At 39.4% G+C, this 18,042-nt stretch overlaps 1 non-coding gene across 1 annotated transcript; it reads right to left on the reverse strand.

The window, feature by feature from the left end:
* Positions 1–4,812: 4,812 nt before the first annotated feature.
* Positions 4,813–4,919, reverse strand: LOC128777464 (U6 spliceosomal RNA). Its single transcript, XR_008422723.1, has one exon. It is a non-coding gene; the product is annotated as a U6 spliceosomal RNA (small nuclear RNA).
* Positions 4,920–18,042: the final 13,123 nt, after the last annotated feature.

Consider the following 18,042-nt stretch of genomic DNA (forward strand, 5'->3'; position numbering starts at 1 on the left):
CAGGTATATGTGAAGATGATTTTAGTGCACAGTTTTAGTCTAAATTATTTAGGAAATGCTGACTTTGGAGAGTACGTGTGGCTGGGCAGTGGCCATATGGTGGTAACAGAATGGGCTCCTGGAATACCCGGGGGGATAAGGTAGCAAACTGATGAATGCCTGCTACGAGCCAGGCACGTTGGATCCCATGTCATAGAAACCAGCTTTGAAGGAGAGATCAGGAGTCATTGAACCTGTCTTTTTTTTTTTTTTTTTTTGTTTGTTTTCAGGAAACACTTTTCTAGGGTCATTTTGGTTTTTAATCCTCAGGTGCATTAGTTTCCTAAGACTATGTAACAAATTACCACAAACCCGGTGGTTGAAATCGAGAGAAATTTATTCTCTCACAGTTGTGGAGGCCAGAATTCTGAAATGAAGGTTTTGGCAGGACGATGCTTCCTCCAAAGGTTCTAGGGGAGAATCTGTCCTTGCCTGGTTCAGGTTCTGGCAGCTCCAGGCAGGCGTTCCTGGGCTGGTGGTGGCATCGCTCCAGTCTCGGCCTCCATCTCACATGGCTTTCTCCTTCTGTGTGCCTTTTAAAGGACACTTGCCATTGAATTGAGGGCCCACCGGATAATCCAGCATGACTTCATCTTGAGATTCTTAACTACATGTGCAAAGACCCTTCTTCCAAATGAGGTAATGTTCACAGGTTCTGAGGGTTAGGATGTGGACATGTCTTCTTGGGAGCCACCATTTAACCTACTACACCAGGGAAAGAGGTTTTGTAATCTTTTCTCCTATCATTATTCTTTTCACAAAATGATTAAGGTGAATACTTCTTTTTGAGCAATCCTGTAGTCTCGTCTTCAGAATCTATGAGCATTTGTTATACAAAATTGACTTAATGGAGGATACATCATCTCCATTTCATTTATTAGCTGTAATACCTGGCATTGAGCAGGAGACTCATTTAACGTTGATAAACTTTAGTAGAAACGATAAAATAATTATTGATCTGTAATTTAAAAATTATTATAACGTTTGGGGCACCTGGGTGGCTCAGTCAGTTAAGCGTCTGACTCTTGGTTTCGACTGAGGTCATGATCTCATGGTTTCAGGAGTTCGAGCCTCATGTCGGGCTCTGTGCTGGCAGTGAGGAGCTTGCTTGGGATTCTCTCTCTCCACCCCTCCCCCACTCACGTTGTTTCTGTCTCTCTCAAATAAGTAAACTTAAAAAAATTATAATGGTTAAAAGAACTTTAATTTTTTTTGAAACTTAGAGCAAAGCTTCTTTGATTATCATCAGTCATTCCATTCTCTGGTACACATGTGAAGAAATTTGCTACTCTTTACCTTGATCACACTACCTAGAGCTGCCCATGTAAAAAGCAACATGATCATAAATTACACGCCTTCATTTTTGACATCTGACCTTGTAATGATAAAATCAGGAAACCACAGACATTTGAAAGTGAAAGATCAACTCCAGGAAGTCCATGGTTTCAGACAATAAATACTGATCCACTTTGCCTAAATCCATTGCAATATAGTGTTTTAGGTCTAGATATTACTTTTTCAAGTGGCAGGATTCTGGTTATTTAATTGAAAGTAGAGATTTCAATAGCTCTGGGTACCTCTTGGTACCTGAATGCAACATATGTCTCCTATTGGAACAGCTTAGCACCTTAGGGCTTGACAACAGGGACAGATCTAAGATTCTGAAATAATATTAGATTCCTTAGCTTAGTTGATTTGTAGCATACATTTGAAATCACTGTTTATTTTCTCAATTAGTGGGGTCTTAACGCACATGGCCTTTTCTCTGTATCTGCAGCCAAACAGTCTCTCTGCAGGTCTTCAGCTTCAGGTGCTTGTGTAAGAGTGCGGGCTGCTGCCTCAGTTGTCTCTCATGGAAGGCCTCAGGATCAGCTTCTCTGCAGGTGAACTGCTCCTTTCAGGGGCTTAGGGTTTGAGATTGAGCATTTGTCTCAATGGGAATCTGCCCATCAAGGCCTGTCTTTCTGAAATGGCTCCGAATGATTTTTTTTACTTTGGGTATCACTTTCATTCATCTTTGAAAAGCCTTTCTCCTCCTTTTTTGCCCCAAGAAGTATTCCTTCTAAAATTACATTAAAATTGTCAAAAAATTCTCCTTTTTAGGCCCTTGCAGATATGGAAATAAGGAATGTTCATCTTCAGGATAGCAATTTTGTAGAAAATTACAAATATATCACTTCGGAAAACAAGAAAGCATTTGGGACTTTTGGGTGCTTGTACCCAGAAGATTCCTGGGTAATTTTTTTTTAAATTTTTCATGTTTATTTTTGAGAGAGAGAGAGCATGCACGAACATGAGAGCTGGAGGGGCAGAGAGAGGAGGAGACACAGAATCTGAAGCAGGCTCCAGGCTCTGAGCTCTCAGCATAGAGCCCGACGTGGGGATTGTACTCACAGAGTTTAAGATCATGAGCAGAGGCTCAACTGACTGAGCCACCCAGGTGCCCCACCTGGGTAATTTTTTAGATAAGTTTCTGGACTCAACGCGTGGAAAACTTTAAAATTAATATACTATATTGCCATGTATAAAAAAAATAAACGAGACACTTCTAGGGCCTTACAAAATTATTTTTTGTATGGACTAAACAAAGCTACATTTTTAATAGTCAGCTTTTTCTAAACAGACTCTCTAAACTTAATAAAAATCTCTCCAGTTTTTTCATGTGGTGCAGTAGACAGAGAAAAAGATCTATAGGTGGAAATTTAACTTACACAGATTATTAATTTCTATGCACATTCTGATCATACACACGGATGAGGCACTTCATTGAAAGCTCAGGTTGACAGGTTCCCTTTTAAGACATTTTGTTTACAAGACTGTATAAATGAGTCCGTTTTTTCCCCTTCCCTCAGCTGAAGTTGTTATATCATGAACTCATGAACCTCAAGATCATGACCTGTTACCAAGGCCAAAATATTTGTTGAATTCATCTTTCTTTTTCTATTTTCCTGCCACCACCCATGTCTAGGTTTTTATGACTTCACTCCTTGATTACCACAATAGGCTTAAAAAAAATTTCATTACGGAAACATTCAAACATGCAGAAGTAGGTAGAATAGTATATTGAAGCCCTGAGAACCTATCAGGAAGCTCCATCCATTGTAATCATTTTACCATTTGTATTTCAATCCCCTTACTTTTTTCTTGAAGATGTTAAAGCCCACCCCACTCCTCATAGAATGTCAGTATGTATTTCTAACAGATGAACAATTTGTGTCTCTCCTAGCTTTCTAATTACTCTTCCTCTAATCTTATTTTTCTCACCAATCCAACAATTTCTAACTAGTATACTCTTATGAAACCTAAGAAGCTTTCAAAGGCTCAGTGTTGCTCACTGAATCAAATGCAAACTCTTCTGATTTACAAAGCCATGTTTTCTTTAGTTTACCCCATCTGTCTGACCTTCTATTATTTCAGGCTGTCAGGTGGGTCTCCTCACTACTCAGCTGATGCCCTGTTCGTTCCTGTCTCTGCTCATGCTCTTGCCTACCCAAATTCTCTTCATCCTAGAAAGCTCTCCTCAGGTGCCACTTCTATGAAGTTATTCCCAGCTCATCCTGATTTCTCTCTGCCCTGAACCCTTGGGATTTAAACACAGTTCCTTCAACTTTAAATCTGGTATTTTTTATGGTATCTCAGTCTTAATTACTGTAATCTGGGAAGTAGGCTCTGAATTACTGAGTAGTAGCATTTGTTTTTAAAGACAACTTTATTTTTTTATTTTATTATTTATTTATTTTTATTAGAGAGAGTGTGTGTGCTTGAGCAGGGGAGAGGAGCAGATGGAGAGAGAGAAAAATCTTTTTTTTAATTTTTAAAATGTTTATTTATTTTTGAGAAAGAGAGAGAGAGTCTCCCCACAATAAGATGGGGAGACTATCCAGATGCACCTGGTCTAATCACATGAGCCCTTTGAAAGAAGAGAATTTTCTCTGGCCGGTCATAGAAGAGGAAGTCAGAGAGATTCTATTCCTGAGAAGGATTAAACCTACAATTATGGGCTTTGATGGTGGAGGAAGGGGGACCATGAGTCAAGGAGTGCAGGTAGTTTCCAGATAGCCAGAAAGAAAATGGGATCTCTGTCTGACCTGCCCAGGGAACTGAATCCTGCCAACAGGCTGAATAAGCTTGGAAGCAGATTCTTCTCCAGAACCTTCTGATTACAGTCCTGCCCAGGTGGCTCCTGAAGTTTGGCCTTGTTATCCTCGATGCAGAGAATACATCCAACGCCACTTAGCTTTCTGACCTGCCAAACTGTAAGATCATAAATGGATGTTGTTTTAAGATGCTAAGTTTGTGGTAATTTGCTATGCAAATTGTACCAGAGAAAAACTAATACAATAGATAACACAGGATTTGAGCTTATAGTGAGATTTTATGCATTTCCTGCTATTCCTTTCTCCCCAGTTTATTGAGATATAATTGACATACAACACTGTATGTAAGTTTAAGGTGTGCAGCATAGTGGCTTAACATCTATGCATTGTGAAATGGTTGCTGCGGTAAGTTTAGCTTAACATCCATCACCTCATATAGTCACAACATTTTTTTGTTTTTCCTTGTGGTAAGAACTCTTAGGATCGACTCTCTTAGTAACTTTCAGGTATAGCATACAGCAGTGTTAGCTATAGACATCATGTGCATTACATTACCAGTACTTCTAACTGGAAGCTTGTACTTTTGACCACCTTCATCTAATTTCTCCGACTCCCACTCTCTTCCTCTGATAAACACAAGTCTGGTCTCTTTTTCTATGAATGTTTTTTTTTTTCTTTTTGTTGTTGTTTTTTAAGGATTTTGTGTGTCATCCTTGTGCAGGGGTCGTACTAATGTTCTCTGTTTCATTCCAATTTTAGTATATGTGCTGCTGAAGTGAGCATCCTGCTGCCTTAGGAAGGCTCCAAATCTGTAAGTAGATAGAGGCACTCATCTTTGCACACGTGGTCATTTCATGGGCTAGAAGTGCCCTGAGTTCAGGATGCTTTGCTTTTTGTCCATCAGTTTCTGACTGCAGATAGGAAAATTTCAAGGAGAGGAAAGCCTAGTTTTCTTATTGCCTGTGTTTTCAAAAAAGGCTTTAAGAGGGTCCTTGAGCAGGGAAGTTAATTAGGATAGCTTATCTGACAAGCATTAGTGTTGGTTCACTATGCCGTCAGACTAACGATTACCTCTGGTATGAGACTGGGGCAGATTTTGTAGGGAATGTACCCCTAAACTCTGCAGCAGCCAAGATTTCAAATGGTAGAACTTACTTATAAAATAAATGCAGACACTTACTTATTACAGGAACTGGTCAACAAATAATTAATGAAGATGCTGAGGAACATGAGAACTGAAGCTACAGTTTCTTCTGTAGCCCAGTATCAGGGATGATGGGCAGGGGCTAGTTTATGGGCAGCTATTTCCCCAGCCATGCGTGTATAACACAAATGGCTAGACATTTATTTGGGGTGCCTGTGTGTGATTCATAAAGAACTTGCTCCTTGTAAAATTTACTGCTGAATGACTCATTGTAGGATGATGATGAAGATAAGGCTTCTAATTTAGAGTTAGGCAACTATCCTTTTAAAAATCAACTTTGCGAGGTATAGTTTATATACAATAAAAGGTATACACTTTAAGTGTATAGTTCAATGAATGCGTACACCCATATAACCATCACCAGAGTCAAGATGTAGCACATTTTTATCACACCATGTAGTTTCCTTATACACACCCCTTTGCAGGCAATCCCTCTTTCCACTCACTGTTCCAGGCAACCACTGATCTGATTTCTATCACTATAGATTAGTTTGCCTCTCTTGCACGCCATATAAATGGAACCGTACAGACTGTGTTCTTTTGCATTCAGATTCTTTCACTCAGCATGATGTTTTTGAGATTCGTCCACATGGTCGCATTTACTAGTAGTTATATTTTTATTGCTAGGTAGTATTTTATTGTGTTCATAGCACAATTTGTTAGCCATTCAACAATGGCTATTGGTGGACATTGGGGTTGTTCCAATTCTTGACTCTTTATAAACAAAGTTGCTATGAGCAGTTTTTGTGTGGAGATAGAGTTTTGTTTCATATGGAGACTAGGCATGGAGTCGCTGGTCCATATGATAAGCATACGTTTAACTTTAAAAGAAACTGTCAAGCTGGTTTCCAAAGTGGTTGTATCAATTTTCACTTTCAGTAGCAATGTGGAGGAGACCTCACTATTGTCTATCTTCCTCAATGCTTGCTATTGTCATTCTTTCTTAGTTTATTTATCCTTGAGAGAGAGTGAGAGACAGAATGAGAGTGGGGGGGACGGGCAAAGAGAGAGGGAGACACAGAATCAGAAGCAGACTCCAGGCTCTGAGCTGTCAGCACAGAGCCCAATGCAGGGCTTGAACTCACAAACCAAAAGATCATGACCTGAGCCAAAGTTGGACCCTTAACTGACTGAGCCACTCAGGTGCCCCTATATGCTACCCTTTCTAATGGTATCTTATTGTAGCTTTGATTTGCAATTCCATGGTAACTAATGATGCTGAACATTTCTTCTTGTACGTTTTAGCCATTCATATACCTTCTTTGGTGCAGTGTCTTTCAAGTCTTCTGCCCATTAAAAAATAGATTTTCTGTATTATTATTATTGAGTTGTAAAAGCTTTAAAATATATTCTAGCTCTGAGTCCATTGTCAGATAAACATGTTACAAAACTTCTCCCAGTCTGTGGTTTGTCTTTTTGTCATTTCTGTAAACAAGTCTATTTAGCTCCATTTTCATCTTTACTTTCTAAATCTCTAATTACATATATTTTGACCATTTTCTATTTTCCTATAGGTCTTTTTGGATCTGTTTGCTTATCTTCAATCTATTTTCTCTCTATTCATTAGTTTGGATAATTTCTATAGATCTGTCTTGCTATGTTCAAGTTCATCAGGGACACTTTTCTTCCATGTCTGATGTGCCATTATTTTTTTTGTCATTGTACTTTTCAGTCTAGAATTTCAATTTAGTTCTTTTTACAGTTTACATTTCCCTGCTGAGATTCCTTATATTTTTATTCATTAAGTTCATATTTTTTTAAATTCTTTGAACACACACAGTTTAATTATTTGAACCATATTTATAGCAGCTGCTTTAAAGTCCTTGTCTTCTAAGTACCTCATCTTAGTAATGTTGGGACTGGTGCTTTTCCCTTGACTATGGGTCATGTTTGCCTAGTAATTTTTCTTATTGTGTACTAGACATTAATTGATGCATTGTATAGGTTCTAGACTTTTGTTATTTTTCTTTGAGAAGCGTTACCTTTTCTTCTGTTAGGCAGCTCATTTACTGATTGATTACCTTGTGCTTCTGTTGGCTTGACTTTATGCTTTGCTAGGGTACATCTTTGGAAAGCTCAATATATTTCCCAACACCCTCTATCTTGGCAGGTCTCAACCTCTGAATTCAGTTTTTACTGCAGATCTTTTAAATGTTTAGTTTTAGACTTTGTTAGGGTGGGCCTGAAATGGACCTTACCCTAGAGGATGGTTCTAATTTTTTCTTGTATCTCAGATAGATGTATGGTATAATAAATTGATAACAAGGTCTTGTCACTCTGGCTTGGCCAGAACTTCCCTGTCTACTAGCACTGTTTGGTTAGTATCTCTATCCTACTCTTGTCTCTGTGGTAATCGCTCTCCAAAGTTACTGTAAGCCTTAGGGAGTCTGGCCATAGGCATGTGCATCTTAGCCTTGAGCCAGGGATTTACTGGGCAACTTCTGCACAACTTCTGAGCTTCTCCCTTCTCTTTACCTTCGATACCCCTCCTTTAACTTTCTGGTGCCTTGCCCTACAGATTATTACTGCTTTGGTTTCCCTGCACTCTGATCTCTGCCTCTTCAGCTCAGCAGGACAACTGTGCTCTGTTTGGATTCTAGCTTGCTATGTTGTGGTTGGATAACTGTGCCCAGGTAGAGATCCAGGGAAATCATGGAGCTTACCTTATGAGTTTCTCCTCTGTCAGGGGTCATAGTGTTGTGTTTCCTGTTGTCCAATGCTTAAAACAATTGCCTCATAAATTGTCTCCAATTTTGTTAGTTATGGCAGAAGGCTCAGCTCAATACCAGTTGTTCCATCACATGTGAAAGATTGCATGATATGTTTTTTTTTTTAATTAAAAAAAATTTTAATGTTTATTTTTAAGAGAAAGGGGGGATGGTGGCGAGAATCCAAAGTGGGCTCTGTGCTGAGATCAAAGAGTCCAATGCAGGGCTTGAACTGATGAACTGTGAGACCTCAGTTGAAGTCACATGCTCAATCAACTGAGCCACCCAGACACCCCTAACATGATATGATTTTAAGGATTAAATTAAGTAAACAGATATGGATTTAGCAAGGAGGAACCTCAAAGTTTCTTTTTGGGCTGAAAAAACATTTTTAGTCCACATGAGTCCCATCTTATGGTTTAGGACTCTGGTCCCATTCATAGGCAGTTAATTTGGTGAGGTGGAGTGTAGTTCCTCTATGTTCTTTCTAAAAATCAAGTCTAACAGCCATCTATTCTCTCTAATAAAGAGTGTTTACAAATAAAGAGTAGTAGTAGTAATAATAATAACTTACTATTATTGAATACTTAATATTCTAGATGCTGTTCTTAACACTTTATTTTTTGTTAAGAAAAAATTTTTTAAGTTTATTTATTCACGTTGAGGAGAGAGAGAGAGAGAGAGAGAGAGAGAGAGCAGTGAAGCAGGGGACAGAGAGAAAGGGAGAGAGAATCCCAAACAGGATCTGCACTGTCAGTGCAAAGCCCGATGTAGGGCTTGAACCCACAAACCGTGAGATCATGACCTGAGCCGAAGTTGGACACTTAATTGACTGAGCCACCCAAGGTGCCCCCTTGGGTTTAGCTTTAATATCACCACTTCAGGGAAGTTTGTTGTATGCTTTCATAATATGTTGCCCTTTATTTTTTTCTATCACATCTGTAACTGAATTTACAGAAATATTTATTTAACAGATATCTTTTCCACTGTGCTGCAGGCCCCATGGGGCCCATTTCCCACCATGCGTCTAACATGTAACGGTTTCTGGCATGAAGTATGTGCTATTTGTTGAAAATGTGTATTCGTTGAATGAATGAATGCATATACAAGAGTAAGTAGGTTTCCCTTCCCATTTTGCTATTCTGAGAAATTCATTCTTTTTGGTGTCTAGGTCTAGGAATTTTTTACAAAAGTAAAGAGTCATGTAACTACCCCAATAGTCAAGATATAGAACAATTTTATCTGTTCCCTGTCCACTCCCCCCACAAATTTGTAGTCAAATTCTACTCTCAATCTTTGACTTCTGGCAACTACTGAGAATTGAGTATCTTACATTACCCTGGGCTCTTCTTTTCTTTTCCATCCTGCCTTGTTTATATTTCAGCTGTCTTTCTGCTCAGTAGTGCTCCTGTGTACTTTATCAGAGAAATGAAATTGAGTTTAGACAGATGCCTCACATGGAATTTATGCCCCATGGAATCATTTCAGTAAATAACTTGACTACTTTTAAGAGTCAAAATGAAATAAAGAAGTCTTTTTAAAAGTCAAAAAAAGAATAAAAGAGTGGGGTACCTGGGTGACTCAATAGATTAAGCTTCTGACCCTTGATTTCTGGCTCAGGTCATGATTCCAGGGTCGTGGGATCAAGCCTCGTGTTGGGCTCCATGCTGAGTATAGAGTCTGCTTAAGTTTCTCTCTCTCTCTCTCTCTGCCCCTGTCCCCTGCTTGCACACACACTCTCTCTAAAAAAAAAAAAAAGTAAAAAAAGAATAAAAAGAGAGACAGTAGGTCAGTTGGATTTTTGTCAGTAGCCTATTATTACTACTCTCTTAGTAGCTCTTAACATGTGTATGCATCTCTATTTTGCTATCCCTGCTTTAATTCAGCCTTCATGATCTTGTCTAGATCATTGCAATGGCCTCCACACTGATTTCCATACCTCTGATGCTTCTTTGCTTATATTTCATCTCTACATTTCACCCAGAGAGAACTTACTAAGACTCCAACACTTACCGCTCTTCAGTGGGACCCTACTGAGCCTCAGGACTTTGGCATGCCATTCAGAGCTCTTCATGAGGCCCCTGCTTACTTCTTCAGAGTCATCCTTATGGGGTCTTGTTCCTTGCACTCTGCGATGTTCCAGTTGTCCCAAAATTTGACATTTTATGAATGTGCCATATATTTTGTCTTTATGCTTTTGTTCATGTTGCCCTGAAAGCCTTTCTTCACTTCATCTGCTATGTGAACACCTACTAATTATTGAAGACTATATATTGAAGGCTGTCTCTTACTTTCCCAAAGACCACTGGACTATTCCCTTTTTTGTCTCCATAGTTACCTACCACCCATCTGCCATAACACCCATAGTCCCTTATTGCACACCAATGCTCACATACTTGTCTCCACTTACTAGAAACACAGCTCTTTGAGGCCAAGTCTGTCTCTTATTCACCTTTGAATTCTCAGTGCCTAACATAGTGCTGACCATATTGTAGGTGCTCAATATACATTTGCTGAATGCATCAATGAAGAAAGTTTTTACTGTATTATTCCCTGAGCACTTTAATAATTTATACAAATCCATTCTCCATTTATCTTTTTTGATGTTTTAGAAAAATTTTGATCAACTACTCTCCCATTTTCATGAGAAGCTGATGATTCTATTTTGTGTGGTCACTTGAAGTTCTCTCCAACCTTTTATCAGTCACTACGCATCTGTATCTGTATGACCTGGTTAGTTGGCTTTATTTCAACTGGGCTTACCCAGGGCTGTCTGCTTGCGTATAGAAACTCAACTTACAACTATGGAAGTAAAAAAGGGAAAACCAGGGGATGTTGAAAGTGAACATGAATTTCCCATTAGTGGCTAACTGGCTTTGAACTTCCTCTCTATTGAGGCTCAGAGTAAAGTCAAAGCTATCGTTATGTGTTCAGGTTTGGACTGGCTACAGGTCACACTGTTAGCTATTTATCAGTTGTGCTCAGTGTCCTATTAACTTTATGGACTTTCACCCCAGGGATCTTAGTCCCAAGGTGTTTGGGTGCAGCATATTTGCCATTAAAGTGGAGATATAGTCCTCTGTGGAAATGAAGACATTAAATCCTCTAAAAATAACTGTTCGATTAATCCTGTCATTTCATTGTAAAAAAGCAAACACTAACATAGGATATGATTCTTATTAATAAAGCAATCATATTTGTAATCAGCCAGCTCTTGTTCAGAGTGAAGGAAGGTGGGAGAAGGGAGGAAATTGTTTGTTTTCATCTCCGTAGGACCAGGATTAGGGTCTAAGTGGGAATCTGCCTCCTCTCAGTTGATTTGCCTGAAAGTGTAATCTTGGAGCTCTCTGAAAGGAAACTGTCATCTTTTAGGACAATTCTATATTCTAGGAAAGATCTAAGTTGGAAAGAAGGTATTTAGCACCCTGATTTCAGATTTTCATATTACTAATTTAGGCCATAGCGATGTTTCTCAAATCTGCATTTTCACTAGGATTACAAGTCAGCTTGTTAAAACAGACATCCCTGGTTTCTACTCCTGGATATCCTGGCTCAGTAAACTTGGGACGGACCTTGGGAAGGTGTATTTTTAACAATCTCTCTGGGTTATTTTGATGCACAAAGAAGGAAAATTCTCTTTTCTTGGATTGTTGGAGCAGAAAAGGACAATGGGATCATTCTGGAAGGAGTCCCTGGGATTCTGAGTTTGTTGACAGATCAAAGTACCTGCGTAAAAACAGTCCAAAAAAACTGGGACCATCTGTCTCAAACCTCATTTTTGATGTCTGGATGTCCATTTGATCTTGTGGAAAACACTCATGAGCCAAAAGCATAGGTGGAACCCGAGAAGGAGTCAGGCTTAGGAAAAGCATAAGGAGTGGGCTGGAAAATGTACTGTTAAATTCTGCTGGGATACAGATTCCACTGAACTGAGTGTGTGTAGCACCACAGACGCACTGGGGAGTGCATTAGTGCAGTAATCAATGCAGTGTATGATTGCAGCCTTCTGCTATGACTTACGTCCTGGCTGTAAGGGTAGGGCCAGTCTAAAGTCTGGACGTGTTTCACTTGTGGTTGTACAAAGGGGGCAGAGTGGAGAGAAAAGATGCACAGCGGCCTGAAGAGGTGGACAGATATGTGGAATCCTGTCTCTTAATCTGCTTTCTGCTATGAGTTGAATTCCCAAAGCCTAGTTCAGTTCTCCAGGTTTGGTTCAGGTCTCCAAAAGGTAGTCTTGGTCTCAGTGTCTGCAGCATCTTTCTGCTGAAGGAGCTCTGGAATTAGGGGTGTCTGGTGGAGGAGGGGAGAAGTGATGGTAGCTGAGGATTCTCACTGAAGTTTCATTGAATAATAGCTAACTTATGTAATATGGCTGAGAAGCATGAAATTTTTAGAGAGACCTTTAAAACAACCATTTCCCAGGTACTGTTTTGATCTTGGGATATTCGGGGGCGAGGGAAGCACACCTAAACCCTGGGGCGGACTGCAGAAATGCCTCAGCATAGTGTTATCTGTTACAAGGATGGGGGATTGCTGTGGTTTGTTTTTGAATAAAAGAGTTCCTGAAACCGACAAGAGTAATTTCATGTCATTTCTAGGGCTGAGGGAATTAGCAAAAATTGTATTATTTTTAAATAATCAGACATAGTTACCTTTAGGTTTGGAAAATTAGAACAGTATGCTGAAAACCAAGGATTTATGGAATACAAGGAGAAAGGAGCCTTAGAAGCATTGGGGCACATTTATCATTCTCTTTCAAGTGGTTATATGGTTTTATATTGCTAGATCAGGATAATCCAGTGCTACTTTTCCCTAATACGTCACTGAACTTCATATGTAAAGGGGGTGTGAGAGGACCTCTGACCTGTCCCTTGTCTCTCTAGAGTTCAGTACTCTAAATCCTGCTATCACCAAGCTCAGAAAGTTTTACTCAAAGTTTTTGGCTAAAGAATCACTTGGGTAGAACCTAAAGTCTCACAGCCTCTCTTTTCTGCTAAACAGCCTTGACAGTGGAACCATTCACACAGTACAGGGAGAATGTCCTAGTTGTTTGACTTTGAGTATGCTATTCAATCCTTTGTGTTCTCCCCTGTAAAATGTTATCACCCATAAGTTGCATGGATTGAATGGTAATGCATATGTAAAGTATCTGGTATACAATAGACGCAATAAATTATATACTTTTGCTGGGGTAGATAATATTTTCAGGACGACATCACAATTACTGTCCATTACTGATTGGACTCTCCCAAAGTAGGACAGACATGAGATTTAATAGGAGACAGTGAGGAGGAAAAACAAATCTAATTTGGAGGAGTAGGTTAAGTTGAGCCTGTCAAAAGCAAACAACCTGAGGCATTTCTCTTCATAGACTCCTGCCTGTCTGTACTTTGGCAAAAGCATGTGTGGGCAAATATCTTATTTGACATTGTGCTAAAAAGGCTGAGCTTCAATGACAATGCTTGCGTCTCTGGCAAACACTCTCTAAAGGATAAGTTCCTATGCAAATACAAATTTTTATGTTTCTGCAAATAGATTTTAGTATGTATGTCTTACTTGCTTTGTTTCCTTCACACCACTCTGTGGGAGGCTATTGTCTCCTGAGCCTTCATCCTGACTCTAACTTTCACCCCTTGGCTTCTGGCCCCAGTGTTTTCCACAACGTGGCCAGTGCCTCCCTTACTCTCTCCAACCCCCCAAACTCCCGTCCTATGTACATTTTATTGGAATGATACCCAAAGTTGGTAACTTCTCTCACTCACTATAATGATAACAATGATACTTACATAAACCCTTTTTGTTTTGCAAACTGATTTCAGGAGCATGGCACGACTTATTTCTCCTAATAACTGTGCATGGTAGGTTATCTTGATTCTGATAATGAAGAAATTGAGGTGGGGAGAGGTGGCAAAGCAAATAATGTCAGTCGTGACATGGTTCATCTTATCTTTCATTAATCCACTGTTTTAACTATCATACAACATCTTCTTTGCAGAGAAAAGTCTTTTGCTGACCAGTGAGTCCTATAATTTGCATTTTAAAAGTCCTGATTCTAGGCATTGTTTCAACTAGGGCAGTACTTTTATGGAGTCTCCCGTGTTGTTGTACGTACATTGACTACCTCTACGTTAGGATGGTCAGAAAAGGGAAATCGTCTTTCTAAAAAACTTAAGAAACTGCTGAGTGTCAGAAAAAAGGAGAAGGAAATATATTATTTAATACAAAAGAGAGAACATTTGAGTTACTAACACAAAACATGATTTGGATAATTATGAGTCTCGGATCCACATGAGTCTACAGTCTTACCAGTGAGATTCCCTGAAGGCTACTCCAAAACCTTGCTAAGGAACTCGTGGAAAAAAATGGCTGAAAAAAACCAGGCTATTCTGCCAGTGCCCTGTTGTGGTTGTGAGACAAATTTTATGTAAAAAAGTGCTATTTAAAGTGTGAGCTGTAGTTTTCTGCAGCTGGTTTTACTTAATTCTACAAAAAGAACAATGGACATTAGTTGAAACTTACGGAACTGTTGCTTCAGCCACATAATTATTTAAATTTCACAACATTCCTGAAAGACCAGTAAATATTTTTTCTTTTTTTGTCACAGGAGAAGCCCACATATGAATAAATAATAATAATAATAATAATAAATATGGTACTTTAGAAAGTTTTTTTTACGTCTTCCTGATAGTATCTGCTACAACTCAAATTCATTTTTTGTATGAATAGAATTGGCTTTGGAGGTAGTGAAGGAAAAAGCAGGCCCCATCGTGCCTTATGATTATTTTGCAAGTTAAATCATTACTCTAGTTTTGGTTGGTGACCGAATGGCAGATGCTTTTATCTGAAGGGTAAGAGGCTATGGTTGTCAATGGAGAAATAGAAAAACTTGGCACTCAATGTATTGTTTTTATATTCTTTGTTTTCGTATCTCTGATGTGTATATGCCTTCCCACACAGATTCACGTATACTTTATACATACCCATTATTGACTTTTAAGTAATAAGATTTTCTTTTTTGACAAACACACCTGAACTTGTGTATCCAAACGCAGCTCTTTCTCTTCAAAAGGGAAGCATGTTTCTACATTATTGCTATTTTTAACCTTTTGAGATTTCACTATGTTAGAACATTTTGTTTTTTAGTACCTTCAAGGGTGTTAACATTTGCTCCTTAGGGGCACCTGGGTAGCTCAGTCAGCTGATCGTCTGACTTTGGCTCAGGTCATGATCTCATGGTTTGTGAGTTTAAGCGCCGCATTGGGCTCTGTGCTGACAGCTCAGAGCCTGGAGCCTGTTTCAGATTCTATGTCTCCCTCTCTCACTGCCCCTCCCCCACTCACTTAAAAAAATACTTAAAATAAAACATGAAAAACAAAAAACGTTTGCTCCTTAGAGTGGAGTTGGTTTTGGAAAGAGCTTAAAGTCATTTGAAGCCAAGTGAGGCAGATGACCAGGCTGAGTAACATAAATTGTGGTAAAATATGAGCTGAGAATATGAGCCATCCTGCCAGAGGAGTTCCAATTTCTGATTGTTTTAATCTCTTTTATAAAGAGCTTTTTATAAAGAAAAACAATTTTCTAATCTCAGAGCTTCCCTTTTGCAGAGTCAAAATGTCAAGGATCTGCCTGATTGAGTTTGTCCTAACCTTACAGACTTATTTCCCATGACACTGCCATTAACTGTGGTTAACGTGAACTACATGACCTTCCCTGAATACTTACCAGCTCTGTGCCTTTGCCCATGTTGTTCCTTATGAAGTAGGATTTCCTCCTTATTCTCACTGATTTGTATTTACTACTCCTTCATTTCAGAGAGGTTTTAATATGGCCCTCTTCTTTCCCGCTTAATTCTTACTCATTTTTAACGATCTACATAATGACACTTCCTATATCTTCCCAACTGGAAATTAATCTCTCTGAGACTCCTGAGTGTTCTGTGTTGCCTTCTGTTTTGTAGTATAGCTGTTAGATTCTAAGCATTTTGTTTAAGTCCCTTCAGTTTCGTAGGACTAGCATTTAGCCCAGTTTCTTCTCCTGTTGAATGGGCATAATAATAACAGACCTATATTCTTCTTCTTACCAATCCTCTGCAATTCATTTTTATTCACTCATTTAAAAATAATTTATAGATCAACAACAATATAGTTGTGCAAGCAATGAGTATCTAAAAATCAATGCAATGAATATCTTGTTCTGGGGAGATCATAGCTTACTAGAGGAGCCAGTGACATAATGAAGTTATTGCAAAACAGTGCAACAAGTGCTACTGTAGAAATAAGTACAAGGTTAAATTGCGAGTCAGAGGTGAGAGTAATCAATTCTGCCATTGGGTGGGGGGTGGGGGGAGAGTTCCACAGAACAGAAGACACTAGAGCTGGTTCTCAAAGGACAAATAAGTGTCACCAGGTGGACAAAGATCAAAAGGGCATTCAAGAGAGGAAAACACATAGAAAGGCATCAATATATAAGAAAGTATTATATCTTCGGTCAACTGCAACAATTTGAAATCAGGAGGGTAAGAAATGAGATTGGAGAGAAGTGAAGAGCGATGTTGGAGAGCCCTGCGTGCTATGCAAGGGAGTCCGGACTTTGTGTGGTTGAAAGGGAACCACCAAAGAGGTAAAGGATTGGGTTGTAATTTAGGAAGGTCTTGAGCAGTGGGGACTGATACTAAGATCCAGTGGAACAATACATACTCTGGAATAAAATATGATGTACTTTACCAAGATGAAGAATTATTAATAACTGGTGGTGGGCTCTGTGATATAAAACAGCACACATATTACCTAAAAGAAAATATGTCAGCAATATCTGCCAGATAAAGACATACATTTTCTCCAGTGTATCAAAAAAATATGTGACTTTGATAGAAAGACTTAAAGAAATGAACCTTCAAAGTAACTTGATTATTTTCCGTTAAATCTTAAATCCAGGCCCAGTGATCCTGAAACACTGAACTTGGTGGAAGTGGTGTCAGTGAGGTGGAGAGAAGTGGGGACAAAGACTGAGAGGAAGGTGGTGATATTAGTATAGGACTGTCACAGATCCATGCCCTGTGCTCTGTAGTTGTCTCAATAGCCAGTAGGCCTTTGCTACCTAACACCCTGTGAGAAAAGGGCAGGGCTGCCTTTATTCTCTCCCTCAGGGGCATTAAGGAAAAGCACTGCCTGAAGTCTTCCTCCATAATCCTTCTAGGTCAAAGAGGGCCACATATAATGGTTTCAAAATAGGTATTGCTTTGCTAATTTCCCACAAAAAGGGAGATCTGGAGGAGCATAGGTGAGTTGCTTGCATATGACAACATCATTAGCAAGAACATGCCATTTCCTCATGGTTTCATGCACATATTACTCCAGGAAAACTGGCCCCTCTTTGCTCTAACTCAGAACAACCCCTGATCACACCTTTGGATAGTATGGGTTCATCAGGTTGTCAAACACTGAAAGAGAGAAAGATACGAACAAAAGACAGAGATATAAAACAGAATTTTGAGCAACTGACTTGCAAGAGTTTGAGACCTGGAATGGGTGGAACTGAGACTGGAGAAAGAGGCAAGAGCTGGGTCTTGGAGCGTCTTGAATCCTGTTCAAAGGAGCTCATATGTAGGAGAGAGGGATCCCCAGAAATAACTCAGGGAAGAGCCAGGATCAGGTTGTAATTTAGAAAGACCTGAAGGCTGTGTGGAGGGTGGGTTGTGGTCCACAGCAAGCCTAGGGAGGGTAAGATTTGAATTTCCTGTTTGCCCAGCAAGAGCGTATGGAATCTGATAAGGGTGTTCACATTATACCACTCTCTGGGTCCAGAAAAACAACCCAGGGATTGCACTGTTAGCAAGGTGCCAGGTCTTCATTCCCTCTCATCTTTTACTAGATATGAGCCTTCTTCATACCAACCTCTCAGCTCTAGGCTGAGAATCATTGGTTCTTATCCCAGATGGGAGGAGTCGAGAACAGGCAGTTTCAGTGGAACTCCATTAATCACCAAGGAGAGGCAG

Source organism: Panthera pardus, unplaced genomic scaffold (assembly GCF_024362965.1).
Source record: "Panthera pardus isolate Hobbes unplaced genomic scaffold, ASM2436296v1 HiC_scaffold_16, whole genome shotgun sequence".
Classification (NCBI taxonomy): Eukaryota; Metazoa; Chordata; class Mammalia; order Carnivora; family Felidae; genus Panthera; species Panthera pardus.